Source organism: Bidens hawaiensis, unplaced genomic scaffold (genome assembly GCF_021521415.1).
Source record: "Bidens hawaiensis isolate Kalapana, Puna unplaced genomic scaffold, B.hawaiensis_p1.1 tig00003956_1, whole genome shotgun sequence".
NCBI classification, from domain to species: Eukaryota; Viridiplantae; Streptophyta; class Magnoliopsida; order Asterales; family Asteraceae; genus Bidens; species Bidens hawaiensis.
In genome coordinates, this window is record NW_027491227.1 from 947,622 (window position 1) to 965,844 (window position 18,223).

Genomic DNA, 18,223 nt, shown 5'->3' on the forward strand with positions numbered 1-18,223 from the left:
CTCCCTGGTTCAGTTTCGGACAGTATCTCTTGAAGTGATCTGTGCTGCCGCATTCAAAGCAAGCACGGCTGGTGGTCATCATTTGGTTTCCTTGTGGGTTTTGTTGTCGGGCTGGTTGGGTCCTAAGTGGCTGCGCACGGATAGGTTGCGATTGTCGGTTAAGATTGTTTAGGTTTGTCCTACAACTCGGTGCGTAGTGCCCATTCCTGCCACACCGGTGGCACACTACTCCCTTGCACTCGCCACCATGCTGGTAACCGCATTTCCCACACTTAGGGAACGTCCCTTTCTGCGATTCTTGCCTTCCGCCTGAACTAGTCATGGCGTAGTTCTGGGCAGCGGGCCGAGCACGTTTATTTTGCTGCTTCTCCTGGATCCTATTGTCATACGTACCTCGCTTTCCCCCAACAGACTCTCCTGCCACCTTCAGTGACCCACTCCTCACGAAATCGTATGTGACGATACCAGCTTGCGTCACCGCACCCTCAAACGTCTTGTGTCCCCCAGAGTTGACTATACTCCTTACTACTGGAGTTAGTCCCCATATATAAAGCTCAACCCTCTTTGACTCTGGGGTGACCAACCATGGCACCAATCGTGACAACTCATTAAATCGGTTTGTATAACCCAAGTGGTCTGCCCCCTGCATCTCCAGGTTCCACAATTCGTTTTCTAACTTCTGCAATTCGTTTTTCGGGCAGAAATGTTCCAGTACAAGGGCCTTGAGCTCTGCCCAGGTCATGCGGTTTATCGCTGCCTGACCGTGAGTTTGCACTATTGTGTTCCACCATGTCAAGGCATGGTCCGTGAACGTGCAGGTAGCATACTTAACAACGTAATCCTCAGGGCAGTTGCTGATGTTCACAACAGATTCTATTTTTTCAATCCACTTAACCAACCCATTTGGTCCCTCAGACCCCCTAAATTCTAGGGGCTTGCACAACATAAAATCTTTGATTGAACATCCCTTTGTTGCAGGAGTCGGTTCAGTGCGGTTTGTTTCTACACTAGGTATAGGGCCATTACTTTCTGTAACGACCACCTTAGGCGGTGCGTCATTACTTGGAATCGGGTTACCGTTCGGTGGAAGGTTAACATTTTGTTCCACATCATTATTGGTGGTCGTTTGATTGCTCGCAGGGTCTGGATTGGTCGTATTGTTAATACTGGCGGCGATGTGCGATACTATATCCGGTATCGTCGCCTCTAACTGTCGAGCAATCAGACGGTCCACATCCGCTTCTGACATTCGGGCTGACCGTTTTGGTGCCATTCTACACAACATTAATTAAAATACATATAATTAATACAAATTCCAATCTCGATACACAACACACATTTCATTCATTAATAAACATCAGTACATATTAGATAAACATCAGTACACATTACATTCCTGCCATCATCACATAGATTAAGTTTTTATACATCGGTCCTACATCGGCATCATTTCGACATAACCCGCTATGGGTCAGTGCTTGAATGATACACCAAAAGTATCTACAATGACATCCCCAAAAGAGACCCCCTATGGGCTAGTGGCTGTACTATAACTACCCAAAATTCACTCTATGTTAGCATCACCACTAACTGCTTACACAGAGTATCAAAAAGCGGACCCTGACTACTACCACCCTAACACAACTAAGCATGGTGGTATACCAACCAACCATCACTGCCACCATCGCCACCAACACCGCCAGCAAACCCCGGATCCGTGTCTCCATCCGGTCAATCATCCACTGGGAGTATGCGCCCTCCCTCCTCAGCTGAGCAATCGCATACTGGCTGTCCAGTATGCAGTCCGCCAAGTACCTCCTCCTCTGGATCCCCACCGTCAAGGCGATGGTGTGCTCAACCACCTGCTCAGTGAGCACTCGGATCCATGCAGCCTCGGAGGAGGGACGCTCATCCCTCTCCGGCCTAGGGGTACCCCACACGGGTGGAGGCACAGGCTCGGGCTGGGGGCGGGAGGACTCGCCCCTGTGGAAGGTAGGTCTGGGTGGGGTAGAGGTAGGTGGGACACAGGGGACACTGATCCGCGCCGTGAGGCGGGATCCGGGTCTGGGAGTGGTAGGGGTGGCCTGTGGTGCGGGTGGGGTGGGGGATCTGGCAACCCTAGTAGGGGAGGACAGGCTAGTACTCCTACGGCTAGTCTCACTAGGCTCAGTGCTGGATACTAGGCGTAAGCTCCTAGAGTTCCCGGAACTGGTCTCCTCCGGGTCCTCCTCCACTGACAGACTTCGTGATCTCGACATCCTTACCTGTACACAAGTTAGCAGACATAGAGTTCCTTCCATAATGTAAATCATAATTAATATACACATATTTATACAACTTTGTCACATAAAAATATTATCATATACTTACACATATGTTGCCGATTTTACCTATTAATGTTCCCCGTGACTTCCCCTGAATTCCCTCGTGCGGACAAGTCTGTTATTATGTTCCGGACCATAATAACTCACTTGTCCATCCAAGTTCATCCAGATCTCGTCGCTATAAATTATTAGTTGATATTCAGATCCTATATTACTTGAGCTACTGGTTATATTTTAGGTATCTTTTAAAGACAAACTAATTCTTTATAACCAATGGCTCTGATACCAACTTCTGTAACACCCCGTAACCGCAGCGGAAACATAAACGGGGTGCAACAGACACGTCTGATATCAACAGCATTGCTTATAAGGAAAACACTACTACATTAATTTACACCATATTACATTGTTCCGAGTTTAGTTACCGTCTAGGCGTTCGCACATAAGTTTTACCAACAATACATTAACATATTTAATACAAAAAGATCATTAAGCTTCCACAAAAAAAAACACGCATCGTCAAGCATGTAGCAATTATTCCAGTTTGAAGGTACCTAGAAAGCATGTAAAGAAAATGGGCCAACTACGAATAGTTGGTGAGTTTCACTAATTTAAATAAACAGTGACAAATCATTATAATAATCATATATTAGCGATGTAATTATGTTGAGCCCACAAGTGAAACCTCTGACTATCCACATACAACCCCGTGGCATACTCCGCCCACGAACCTGCCCCAAACCGCTATGCCTAACATTACATAGCAAAATAAATAACAACAAAATAGACATGTGCAACTGGCTGGGAAACATCAGCAAATCCATGCCGGACCAGTTGGGTTTGTCAGACCAATAGTACTATTCACACTCTAACGGCTTTTAGCTAATCACTCGTGTTACGGGGCCTTACAATGTTTGCAACTCAGACAATCACCATCTTATTACATTTCCGTACGATTCCCGTACAATAAAATATATATAAATACACGCAAATCCATGCGTTCAGTATGTACTTAAACATTTTAATAGTAACATGCTTTCCGCCCCAAGAAAATATTTAAAAACAATTCAAAAAAGGGGCTCGTGAAACTCACCTTATCGCAAGCAAGTAGGTAACACAGTACACAAGCTACTAATCCGGATCTGTAATACGATCCCTAAGTTCGTTACTATACAATCACTATTAATATAACTTTAACCGTATTAACCGGTACATCTGGGGACACTGTTAACCCAGTACTGTACCCGTTCTGTGGGCAATGTTAACCCAGAAAAACTTCTCCGGACTCAGATTGTGATATCGTTTAGAGTTCAATAGTCAAAATTACTATTAGTTCGTTTTCCCCGTTTTGCGTGCCTTGCACGGTTATCCGTTTTTACGTTTCAAAAATGAGTTTGGTCACACACGACCCGAAAATAGTTGTTGACTGATAATTTAATTAAAGTTGTGAAATTAGAGCTCGGTTTAGACGCCCCGATTGGCCGCGGGACCCGTTTCCTTCTTTAGTGTACCGGAAACTGTTAAATCGGATAAAATTACCCAAATCATCCGAATTATTTTCGGATGATTTATTTTTACCTGTTTAACTCAGTTATATGAAAATAGTTCATTTTTAGGGTTTTTATACACCAGTCAGCTCGTTTAGGCGAACTTTACCGGTTTACGCGTTTTAAACTTTAAAAGTTTGTTTTTTTAGCACAAATAATTATCCGTTTAATCTCGGATCTTGAAATTTTGCGCAAATCACTTTTTAACAGTGGGGAATTTTAAAAAAATATTTCCAGAATTAATTTTTATATTTAAAATTTATTTATCTATTTTTAAACACCATTTAAACACTAAATATGTCGTAAATACCAAACGACCTTAGAAAAATCCCAAATTTCTCTTGGATGACCCCTGCCATCCACATAGTCTCCTATAATTTTTCCAGAACCAAAATCTCATTTTACATGCCATTTTCACTAAAACCGAGCTAGAACACCCTAGAACTCGTTTAACCGAAAAACATACTTATACTTCTCCAACTGACCTAAAATTTTGTGTGTGACTTTTACATGTTATAAAAAGATTATCTTGAAATTTCCAGAATTTATCATGATATTTAAATATTTTTCACCATTTTTAGCCAAAACCGAGCATTAAATTCACCAAATATTCATCATTTGTCTAAAAATTGCCAAATTTTCACAGAACTCATATTTTCATGTGTAGATCATCTCTGTGAAATTTCGTGGCCTAACTCTAAATTTACCACAATCTGTCCATATCACATACACTATATAAAAACCGAACTACCTTGTGTTTTTAGCTTCAAATCGCAAAGATCTTGCTTTCTAGCCTTTGTTAACAACTAGATACAACACCTACAAGCACAATAACACCACACCAAGCAAGTTACACCCACAATCAAGCCATTTCTTTCATGGGTTCGGTTATGATTTAAAAACAAAGATTTAAACCGTAAAATTTCGTTTTTAGTTCGTTTGAACTCATTCTTAGACCAAGATCATTTGTATATCATAAATACATCCCTTGGTCAAGCAAGATCGGTTTATAGCTCGGGTTTTCACCCCTTTTGAAGATAAAACCTCATCTTTGCATTATAAACTCAAAATATGGAACTAAAACTAAGATTTAGCCATCACAATATGCATTTACCTTGTGTTTTTCTTGCTACAAATCTGGGTTTTTGAGTGATAATGTGGAGAGAGAAGAAGGATATTGCAATGCTTGTTGTAAAATAAAAAAAAAAGTAAGAGGCAAGGGGTTTATACCCCTGCCGATCGGTCAAGGGAAGGGGAGGTGGGGTTGGGACCCACTTCTCCATTTCTAGCCATTCATTTGGATTTTGGAAATCCGGATAATGTTTTGGATAATCTGGTTCAGTTCGTTTTTCGGTTAAATGTTTAATTCAGCTTAAAACGAGGCTAAAACGGTCGTTTTCGGCTAAAAAAATGAAATTTATATAAAACCGATTTAAAAACTTTAAAAAAAAACTTAAACCATGACATTTATTAACTTAAAACATCATATTATTAATAATTGCGCATCTTTTTCGGCTTGATCGATCGTCTCTTGCTCGGTTTGGTATTAAAGGTTTCGTTTAACGTACCGACGTACCATTAAATCGAAAATTCTTTTTCTGTGCTTTAATTCACTTATCCCGAAGCTTTAATACTTCGTAAACATCACTAAATATCATATATCTCGTCTATAATGTAATCCTCGATTCGTTCGGGCTTCAATAACCGTTAATCGGTTAATCGTATTTCCAATACGATTAACTGTATAATCGAGTATAATCCGTACTGTGAATCATACATACTCTTATAAACGCATTATAATTCATATATTCATTATTAAATAACACGTAAATAGTATATACCGGTTAGGGTATACCTGATTTTGCCGGAATCGTTACACTAGGCCAGTTTCATTCTCTGGCAAAGTGACCAGGTTGCTGATAGTTATCACAAATTGCTTTGGATTTATTAAAGCCAATTCTTTCATTTGGGACTATGAACGAGGATCACCCAGTTCTGTTATAAAACCTCTTACTTCTTAAAGAAACATTGTTGTCTGCCATTTTAAGTCCATATCTTCAAGATCATCTGCATCAGTTTGTTCTAAGTCCTCTTGAACAACGTTTGTGTGAATCAGATTCTTGGCAACAAAAGCATTGTAGGACTCAATGAACATTGAAAACAAAGCTTGATATGCATTTTTAAAATTGGCATTTTGAGGCACATATGGAGTTTGGCCTTTTTCCATTGATGAGCATCACCATCATCTATCATTTGCACATTGAATATGGACTAACCAAATTGACTTCCTGTTGCAAGTGCAACAAGATAAACTCTTGGTGTTTTAGAGTTGAATTCACTTGGTTCTTCTATGACGTCATCATATCATCTTTACATTTTAGTTGAAGGATAAGGTCATCATGTTTGTTCAACCTCTCCCCCTAAGAGGTAACCAGGGCTTTTAACTCCCACTTCTCATTCTAAACATAATGAAAATGTCTCACAATCTGCCATTGATCAGCCCACATTTGCTCTTGAAACTACGTGTCAGCTGCCATATGAGTTTCCTGAAGATGTATCAAGTTCATCATCTAGAACATCTGTTGTTGTGCCGTAAATCTATAAAAATTCGAATGAATAACTTGCATAGGACCAGCAGGTCTGTTGAAAGACATAATTTAAAATGTCTGGTCTCTGCATCTGTTGTACATGAACTGCAGTACTAGTTGTAGCCAGGACTTGTTGAGGAAACAACATTGAAGATATCATTGGTTGAGGAATCGACGTGAAACACGAATCTGTTGATGCCATTGTCATAAGAGATACCAATGGTGTACTCTATGAAGTAGTAATCACCGGTGTTGGTGGAGTAGATACATTAACAAAAGTAGACACCACAACCCTTGGAACACTTGGTAGTGGCTCTTGTATCTAAACACCAGAATCTCTACAGGTTCTATTCTTCTCCGGTTTAGCCATCGCAATCGCTTTACCTTTAGCTTTACGCTTACGTGCTGCCACCGCAACAACCTGATCATTATCACCTCCCGGATTAGCTTAAAGTGGTTAATTAAATATACAATAAGGTAAATTTATTTACTAAACTTGCATAGTATCATCTTGGATGATAATGAATCTTAATTGAAGTTTAATAATATTGGTTAAATATGTGATTGGTTTATAATAAGAAAAGGTTATGTTGTAATTATCACTTGACGAGGAATTTTAAAATACTTTTAAAAGATACCCCAAGTGCCGAGCTTTACGATAAGTTGAGGAATTGCTAGTCTTGTGAGGCCTTGGCTATAAACTGTATAAGAGACACCAAGTACCGAGCTCGATGATAAGCCGAGGAACTGCCATTCTTGTAAGGGTTTGGTTGAGAAAAAAAACATAAATCCTAATATGAACATGGAACAAATGAAGTTTTAATAGTAATTGGTCATCTTAAAATTGGAATGATTGACAATATTGTGAAAACGGATTGTTTACATTCACCACTAAAATCGGTTAATTACTTGTCAAGTGTGTGTGCAACATAACCTATTTTAAACAACTCTTGGTTGGTTATTACATGAGTTCTATAATTGTTCAAGAGTTTTGTGGGTTAATATTTGGTAATTCAAGACTGATCCTTTACAACTTAACTGATCTTAATTGGTATATTTAGTGTAATAAAAAGGATATTTTTACTAAAATATCAAGGACAATTCACTTAGTATTTTAAGAGACCGTCTCATCTTTAAAGTAGGTTATCTCATGAATACTTAAAATAAACCATTTGCTTACATAATATAATGTTTTAGTGGTGATCATGAAGTTATGCATATCTCTTTTTAATTATTATGAAATAACATGACTTAGGAATAAGGTGTTATTTCCACATTTAATCACTAAAGCAAGCTCATATCACATGTTTACCAATTAATTATTAAACCAAGTTAAGAGGAGTTTTAACCAAGATGATACACTTTCATCCTTGATCATCTCTTTAAATATATAAAAACCCAAAAATATTGTCTTTAATTTATATCTTAAATTTCTTTTAAAACTTACTTGTCAAACCAAAACCACTATGATGTTTACTTCCGGTTAGAATAAATACAACGATTTACTAGTAGAAATCAATCAAGTGTGTACGTGAATCGATACTTGGTTCTTACACATACTTTACTATATATATAATTGATACACTTGCCTATTTGTGTGTGGTTTAGTTAAGATAAAAAATCAATTTTATAAATTTAAAACTCGACATTTTTTTGAAACAATCTTCTATAATATAGGTTTTATAAGATATATATATATATAACTCTAATCGAGTATTGGGATCGGTTCGTTGCATGGTGCATGAATCAGAAAATGAAACCACTAACTTTACAAGTTAAGCGAGTGTTCGATTCAATTGGTCTGATACTCGATATTAGATCAAGTTCGGTTTTGATTTATCCAAAAGTGTGAAAACAGAAAATAAACTCATATAAACAACTTCTAAGTGAAACCATATCTTAACCGAATACAACTTAGTGTAGACGTTAAAACGGGTTTAAACGAGTGTTCGATCTTATTGGTTTGAAACATGAAATGTGACCAAGTTTAGGTCCAACATGTCCATGATACAAAATGTATTTGTAAAATCATTAACTTGCGGCCTTAGATGAGCTGCACAACATATACGGCGCATATGTTATACAACATATACAACGCATATGTAGACTTATACGTTAGACTTATCCGTTGGAAACTTATATGCCAGAAACATATACGGGGCTTTAGTGAAATTTCAGATAAAAGAAGGATATGCGGCATATAAGTACATAAACAGTGAATATGAAGTTATGCGATTTATAAGTTAAGAATAAAGGATTTATTTGTAACAAATGGTAATGTTTAAAAATGATAAAGACCTAGAAAGAAACAAGAGGCTAGAATAGATACGTAAGAGCACGAGAGTAGTAGTTAAACATATGTTCCTCGTTACACAACCAGCCATGCACAGCTAAGGAAGGGTATCACGACTAATTTTAAAAGGAACCGAATTCAGGTGAGTTTCTAGCCCTATTTCCTTGTTATGTTTTTGGGGCTGTGTGCATGTTCAATGTGATTGGTTAATACACCTACCTTAAGTGTTAAGTGCAATGTTGCAAAAGTCTCTAGGCGGTCCCTAGGCGGCCGGCCCCTTGGAGGGAGTACTCGGAGTACTCGGGGAGTACTCGGAGAGTACTCGGACATGATAAATATAAGGAAAATTACTTTTTGGGTAATATATATATTTCAAATATCATAAGTTTACTAATATTTATAACAAAATAAGTGAATATTAATATAAAGAAGAGAAATACATTTTTAAATACTAAATTATTTTAAAAATTGTTAATCATTAATTAAAAAAAATGATATTCGTTCTTTAATACTATAGAAATAAAGAATTATGTTGTATTTTTAAGTTAAAATAGGCCCAAATTAACCGACTAGATGTATTTCTGGCTGACGTTGACCACCTACGAACAATTTTTAGCAACTAGGCGGAGTTAAAGAAACTCCCCTCGGCACCATACCTTGTAGCGAGTACTCGGAGAGTACTCGGCCTTGTAGACCTACTTTTACAACATTGGTTAAGTGTATGATATATGAATGTGTATGAATGATATATGTATGAGGTTAAGATTATGTATGAATGTACATAATACATGTATATGTAAAGAAATGTATGTAAGGTGTATGGAAAGAAGGGACCAGACCCTAATAATATCTGAGATAGAAGTGACCAGATTCTAATAATATCTGAGACAAAAGGGACTAGACCCTAATAATATATGAGATAGAAGGGACCAGACCCTAATAATATCTGAGACAGAAGGAACCAGACCCTAATAATATTTGAGATAGACGTGACCGGACCATAATAATATTTGAGACAGAAGGGACCAATCCCTAACAATATCTGAGGTAGAAGGGACCAGACCCTTATAATATTTGAGACGGAAGGGATCAAACCTATTAATATTTGAGATGGTAAAGATAGCTATGTATGCAGTATGAAAGTAATAAGGAATGTATGTATGAAAGTATGAAGGTACGAAAGAAAGGTAAAAATGTCAAGTGTATAATATGTATCTTCGGATGCGTATGAGTAAGTAAGTGTATGAAATGTATGTTGCCTGATTAACTAGAACTCACTAAGCATAGCTGACTTTTAGTATGCACGCAGGTAAATAGATTAAAAGAGCTGGCTTGAGGATGGCACATGGTATGGACTGAGCGGATGACATCTAAAGAATAAAAATATGATGATTTATTTGTGATGTTTTAAGTAAGACAATTTGAATGTTTTAAACAAGAATGTTATGATTTTGTAATATATTGTTGAAAGTAAGATAACAGAATGTCGGATAAGTATATATGTGAAAGTAAGATAAAATATGAAAGTATGAAAGTAGGAAAGAACGAAAGTATGAAAGTAAGAATGAAGGTAGATACTTACGTATGTAGAAAAGAAAGTAAAGTAGGTTAAGTAGGTAGTATGTGAATGTAATGTATGTTGCATGATTAACTAGAACTCACTCAGCGCTGACTTTTAGTATGCACGTAGGTAGATAGGCTAAGGGAGCTATCTTGAATGAAGGCACATGGCATTGACCGAAGAGGCTGACATCTTGAGAAAAATGTTATGATGTTTTAGTATGACTTTCATATTATGTTTAAATACAAGAATTTGATTGTTATGGAAAGATCTGAATGATTTTGTAATAGGTTAAAGTTTAATGTTTCCGTGAAAGTTTTAATTCACTATGATATTTAGAACTGTGTTTATAAGTAAATCCAACGCTAAAGTAGGGCACCGGGACTGGGGCTTTACATAATTACATCAAAGAATAATTACGTAATTATTCTACGATGTAATTTACATAATTACTCTACTTTATATATATATACGTGTGTGTGTGTGGGGGGGGGGATCAGGATCATGAGAGAACTTTTTTGAAATTGAGAACTATGAAAACCATTTTGAACCACAAAAACCCAAAAATAAAAAAAATCATAAAATAAAAAAACACAAAAATGAAAAAAGTAAAAAAACCAAAATTCTTATTTTATCACCCCTGTTTTGATAAAAAAATTCGGTTTAGCTAAATTATATACACATATGTATAATATATATACATATATGTACATTTACATGTTTTTTATACACATATGTATAATTTAAGATAAATAATAATTTACATATGTGTATATTACGTAACTAAAGATAAATAAAATTATACATATGAGTATAATACGACGTTTTTTTAATGAAACCAGAATGAAATATAAGAATTTTGTTTTTTTTTTTACTTTTTAAAAATTTTTGTTATTTTTTGTGTTATGATTTTTTTTTAAATGTGTTTTTAGTGGTCCGAAATGATTCTTAAAGTTCTCATTTTGCAAAGGGTTCTCTTAGGATCCTTATCATATATATATATATATATATATATATATATATATATATATATATATATATATATATATATATAAGGTTTGGATAAAATACAAATGAAATTAACGTGCTAATTGTGAGAATCAAGTAGAATAATTAAATATACAAGTAGCGTAATTATGTAATTAGATCGTAGAATAATTACGTAATTACTCTATGATGTTTACATAATTACTCTTGTAAGGCCCCGTTACCGGTAGCCCTACTTTCGTGTTGGATTTACTCATAAACGCAGTTCTAAATATCAGAGTTAATTAAAACATTCGCGGAATATAAAAGCTTTCATAAAACTTTTCATAACAAAACACGTCTTGTCTTAAAACATCATTTTGTCTTTCAAAATAAACGAAACATTAAACTTAAACGTCTTGAGTCTTCCGATGCCAGCCTCTTATTCAGTGCCACGTGTCTCCTCAAGCGAGCTGCCTCATCCTACTCACCTGTGTGCATACTAAAAGTCAGCTACGCTGAGTGAGTTCTAGTTAATCATACACTATACAATACACAAAAACTTATTTTCTTTCATTCATACTTTCATACTTTCTTTTGTATTAACTTACTTTCATATCTTACGTTATAAAGAGCATTACGCCCTACCTTCCTCGAGTATTATTAGGGCTCGGTACCCTCTTCCTTGAGTATTATTAGGGCTCGGTACCCTCCTTCCTCGAGTATTATTAGGGCTCGGTACCCTCCTTCCTCGAGTATTATTAGGGCTCGGTACCCTCCTTCCTCGAGTATTGTTAGGGATCGATACCCTCTTTCCTCGAATATTAGTAGGGTTCGGTTCCCTAGTTCTCGAATATTAGTAGGGTTCGATTCCCTCTTCGTTACCATACAACCACCCTTTCCTTCTTTTGTTAACTTTATCACATTCATACACATAAGTATACATATCATACTTGCCTTATACTTAGCGTTACAACCTGACAGTACGTGCAATATCCGAAGATCGTTCACGTACCGTCAAGCCATCATTCACACATATCACATCATTCACATAAGGCATACACTTATCTCTTAGGATAAGCGTATTAACAAACATATTGAGTATGCACACAGCCCCGAAAACATAACACATAATTGGGGCTAGAAACTCACCTGAACACGGTTACGTTCACCGTTAATCGTAATCCCTTTCTTCAGTTGTGCACGGCTGACTGTATAACAAGTATACATATCAATTAACTATCACTACTCATATCATCTTTCTAGTCTTAATTACTACCCACAACGAACGGGGGTCCGGGGGCAGCGCCCCTGGAAGCGAGGTCTAGGGGCGGCAGTGTCACACCCGGCCCTGAGCGGCGGAAACAGTCGGGCGCGCGCGAGTGGGGATTGATAATTAAGCATGGGCCATTGCAAACATTTATAGTAAGATTTTCATTGCGCATGAAATGTTTAATACAAATACATTACATTGTTTAAAAATTTCGTAAAAACATCCAAGTATAAAACTGTTGAAGATTTCCACGCCATATCCCCTTGCGCGGCGGGAACAACCACGCGCATCGAAGGGATAGAACTAAAATCTTCCAAAAAGCTAGTTTTAGATGTTCAGCGTGAGGTGCTCTAAGTGTGACTCCATGCGCTACCTAGTTATCTCCTGAAAGACACGTAAAAACATTTGAATCAGTATAAACTGAGTGAGTTCACAAGTTTTAGTAACTATATAAATCGCATTGCATCATAGTCTTGATAAAATCATATTGAAACACATTTCTGATTTCATGTCTCAACATATACTTGGGAATCCGTATGAAAACATAGATCTGACACATATTTCTGATAAAAGTCGTTCAGCGGCTACGCGCGATCATTACTGGAAGTGTGCTCGTCCATGCAAAGTGGCGCTGCCACTACGAGCTAAATAATATAATGCCGTCCCGCGGTTTACGCGTGGACATTTCTGAAAAACCGTGCTCGTCTATGCAAAGAGGCGCTGCCCCTACGAGCTAATCAAAAATTCCGTCCCGCGGGTTACGCGCGAACGTTGTGCCGGAAAACAAGGCGCTCGTCCATGCAAAGAGGCGCGACCCCTACGAGCGGGCTCAAACCCATAGTACTGCCCCATGACCATACTAGGCACTCGTCCATGCAAAGAGGTGCGACCCCTACGAGTGGGTGGATCAAACCAGCAGTCCCTACCCTTAGAGTTCCAATGGTAAAGTGATCACTTACTCGAGTTCTAGCGCACATACATCGAAAACCTTAGATAACCGTTCGCATTGCTCATCATGAAATATAATTTAAACACATAATCGCTTGCATAGCTTGTAAGTATACCATGATAAAACATTATTTAAGTACGTGTCCCTCGCCCCGAAAACAGTTTAAAAACAGTGAAAACAGCGAGAATAGGGGCTGTGAGACTCACCTGTGGTTCTTGTTAAGGGATTAATCGAGATTCGGGTTTTCTTGGTGTTGGCCTCGGAATTGAAGGTCTGGTAACAGGATCGGAAACGAAAACAACGGATGCTTGGGAGATGATTAGTGCAAGTTGCAGTTCTTAAGAGAGAAGTTTGAAGTGTGTTTTGGGTGATAATTTAGGTTACATATTTATAGGCAAACTCAAGGGAACACAATCCCTTGCTTTAGGGGATTGTAATCTCTTCATATCTAGGTGTAATGATGATAAAGTATGGAAATTATTATTATTTATTTAAGAGTGGAGTAGTGGATAAAAGATTTTGATTTGATTTGGACAGGACATGCAGGTCTGTGGTTGGTGGGAGTAGGGTGGCTGACAGTTGACTTTTCATGTTACAGTGTGCTTTTTCAGGTACTTTGTCAGTGTACAGTAAAGAGTGGAAAATCTCTGAAACACGCTACCGTTTCTTTTTGGGCGGGAGTAATCTCCTTACAACTGGAGAATAGACTAAGTGTTCTGCGCGTATTACTTTGTGCGCATAGCTTTCTGCGTGAAGGACATTTCTTTGCTGCGGGTAGGTGCGTGACCTTCTCGCAGTCAGGGACATTGAGTTTCATTTGTAGATTCTCCAGGTGGTCTTGGTATTTCAACATAGTGATCAGTCATGTTGAAGTCAATTCCATCTTGGAACTTCAGACAAACTAGTTCTCAATGTTCCCGCCATGCGGGAAGGTTAGTTCCCCTTCCGCACGCGCATAAACGATTTGGGATGCACCCGCCTTAGCATCATGCGAGACGGTCAACCCATTAGACAACATTAAGTTATAGAAACATAAAACCAATACACTCGCGCATGGCGCATATAACATATGCCCAGGCAGGTTCTTAACATGGTGCGCTCGCGCAGGGTGCTCATAACAAATACCCGCGCCGATTCTAACATAGCGCGCTCGCGCAGGGCGCACATAACATGCCCGTGCTGACTAATATGGCGCGCTCGCGCAGGGCGCACATAACGTGCCCGCGCTGATTCTAACATAGCGCGCTTAATATTTACAATCACCTAATTATTAGGTTGATTACTTAGTTTATAGGATTGAGAAATTTACCGGGTGTCACATTCTCCCCCTGTTAAGCGAATTTCGTCCCGAAATTTAGGAGACGTTGCTGGCAGAAGCCATGTTCTGAAAGAGGTGTGGGTATTTCTGGCGCATTTGATCTTCTCTTTCCCAAGTGAATTCAGGCCCACGCCTTGAGTTCCATTGAACCTTTACTAACTTGATTCGACTTCTGCGCAACTTTTGTTCTTTCCAATCGGTTACGGCTATAGGCTCTTCTACGAAGTGCAGTTGTTTGTCGATGTGAATCTCTTCCAACGGTAAAATCAACGTTTCATCAGATAAACACTTTTTGAGGTTGGACACATGAAACGTATCATGAACTCCACTGAGTTCGGCGGGTAAACGGAGTTTATAAGCAACCGGACCGATCCTTTCCAGGATCTCAAATGGTCCGATGAAGCGCGGATTCAACTTTCCTCGCTTGCCGAAACGGGGGACTCCTTTCCATGGAGAGACTTTCAAAAGTACTTTATCCCCTACTTGAAATTCCAATGGTTTCCTTCGCACATCTGCGTAGCTCTTCTGTCTATCGCGCGCTGTCTTAAGGCGATCCCTTATCTGAAAAATCTTGTCTGTTGTTTCTTGGATCAATTCTGGACCAGTCATTTGCTTGTCACCCACTTCAGCCCAGCACAGTGGGGATCTACACTTGCGCCCATACAAAGCTTCGAACGGCGCAGCCTTGATGCTTGTGTGATAACTGTTGTTGTAAGAAAATTCAACCAATGGGAGATGAGTATCCCAGCTACCACCGAAATCGATTGCGCACGCGCGCAGCATATCTTCCAATGTCTGGATTGTTCGCTCGCTTTGCCCATCCGTTTGGGGATGATATGCCGTACTCATGTCAAGACGAGTACCTAAAGCCCCTTGTAACGATCTCCAAAACCTTGATGTGAACCGACTATCTCTATCAGAAATGATGGACACTGGGACTCCATGTTTTGAAACTACTTCTCGAATATACAGTCGGGCTAACTTTTCCATCTTATCGGTTTCCTTGATCGGCAGGAAGTGCGCTGAATTAGTTAGCCGATCTACAATAACCCAGATCGTGTCATAACCCCCAGGTGTCCTTGGCAGTTTGGTGATGAAGTCCATAGAGATTTGTTCCCACTTCCACATGGGAATTTCTGGCTGCTGAAGTAACCCCGACGTCTTCTGATATTCAGCCTTTACTTTTGAACACGTCAGGCACTTACTGACATACGTCGCGATGGCGCCTTTAAGATTGGGCCACCAATACAGCGCTTTAACATCTTGGTACATCTTGTCTGCGCCAGGATGTACGGAATACCGCGTCTTGTGAGCCTCGTTTAATACTCGCTCGCGCAATCCTCCCTTGAGAGGGACCCATATGCGGTTAGCGAAATATAGATTGCCGTTCTTAAGTTCCAAATTCTTAATCATACCCCCAAGGGATTCGTTTTTAGCAAACTCTGGTTTCAAAGCTTCTTGCTGAGCGTCTCGGATGCTGGTAAAGAGATCTGCGCGAATGGTCAGCCTTAGAGCCTTGACTCGTAGTGTTTTTATTCGCTCCTTCCTGCTTAGCGCGTCTGCCACCACATTCGCCTTTCCAGGGTGATACTTTATTTCACAATCATAATCGTTCAACAATTCAACCCATCTTCGTTGCCTCATGTTTAAATCCTTTTGATCAAATATATGTTGAAGGCTCTTGTGATCCGTAAAGATTATACACTTTGTACCATAGAGGTAATGGCGCCAAATCTTTAGCGCGAAGATAACCGCTCCAAGTTCCAGATCATGCGTTGTGTAGTTCTTTTCATTGGTCTTGAGTTGGCGCGAGGCATACGCTATGACTTTGTCTCGCTGCATAAGGACACATCCGAGTCCCTGATGTGAAGCGTCGCAGTAAACGACGATGTCGTCCGTCCCCTCGGGCAGAGACAAAATTGGCGCACTACATAACTTCTGTTTCAACATTTGAAACGCTGCTTCCTGATTTTCGCCCCAAACAAACTTCTTGTCTTTCTGAGTTAGCGCGGTCAGAGGTAGAGCTATCTTGGAGAAGTTCTCAATGAAGCGTCGATAGTAGCCAGCTAGTCCTAGGAATTGCCTCACCTCAGTTGGGGTTTTTGGCGCTTCCCAGTTTTCGATGGCCTTGACTTTGGAAGGATCAACGTGTATTCCTTTCTCGTTTACAACGTGACCAAGAAAGTGAACTTCTCTAAGCCAAAACTCGCACTTGGAAAACTTCGCATACAACTTTTCTTCCCTCAACAATTCCAAAATCAATCTCAGGTGTTGCTGATGCTCGGCCTTGGTCCGAGAATAAATCAGAATATCATCTATAAATACAATCACAAACTTGTCCAAGTATGGTTTGCACACGCGGTTCATCAGATCCATGAATACAGCCGGCGCATTAGTTAGCCCGAAAGGCATCACTAAGAACTCATAATGGCCGTATCTAGTTCGGAAGGCTGTTTTCGGCACATCTTCCTCATGGACCCTAAGTTGGTGGTATCCGGACCGTAGATCTATCTTCGAATAATAACTGGATCCTTGCAACTGGTCAAATAAGTCGTCAATCCTCGGTAAGGGGTACCGATTTTTGACTGTCAGCTTATTCAGCTCCCTGTAGTCAATACACATTCTGAACGAACCATCCTTCTTCTTAACAAACAGTACTGGAGCTCCCCAAGGTGAAAAGCTTGGGCGTATGAAACCCTTATCCAATAGTTCCTGTAACTGATTGGATAGCTCTTGCATCTCAGATGGAGCTAGTCGATAAGGCGCTCGAGCTACTGGCGCAGCTCCTGGGACCAAATCAATACGAAACTCGACTTGTCGCGGCGGCGGTAATCCGGGCAAATCTTCAGGAAAAACTTCTGGAAATTCGCGCACTACTGGTAAGTCTTCAATTCTTCGCTCATCTCCTTTCTTCTCTACTACATGCGCCAGGAAGGCGTAGCACCCTTTCCTTAGGCACTTGTGCGCCTTTAGGCACGAAATTAGTTTCGTCGCAACTCCCCTTCTTTCCCCTTGAATCACCAAGGTTTCTCCGTTCAACAGTGGGACCCGAACCTGCTTCTCATGGCAAATAACTTCCGCGTGGTTCTCGACTAACCAATCCATACCTATCACAATGTCAAAACTTCCCAAGTCTATTGGCAACAAGTTAATATTGAACCCGTGACCTCCCATGACTATTACACATTGTTCAGTTCTTTCGTTTGCGCATAACTGCCTACCATTGGCTAGTTCTATAGTATAAGGTGTGTCTAGCCTACTGGTTGCTAGGCCTAGGGAGTCTTTAAACTCAGCGGATATAAAACTTAGGTCAGCGCCAGTATCAAATAAGACAGATGCAAAATGTCCGTTAAGCAAAAACGTACCGGTTACCACATTCGGCTCTTCTTTAGCTTCGCCTGCGC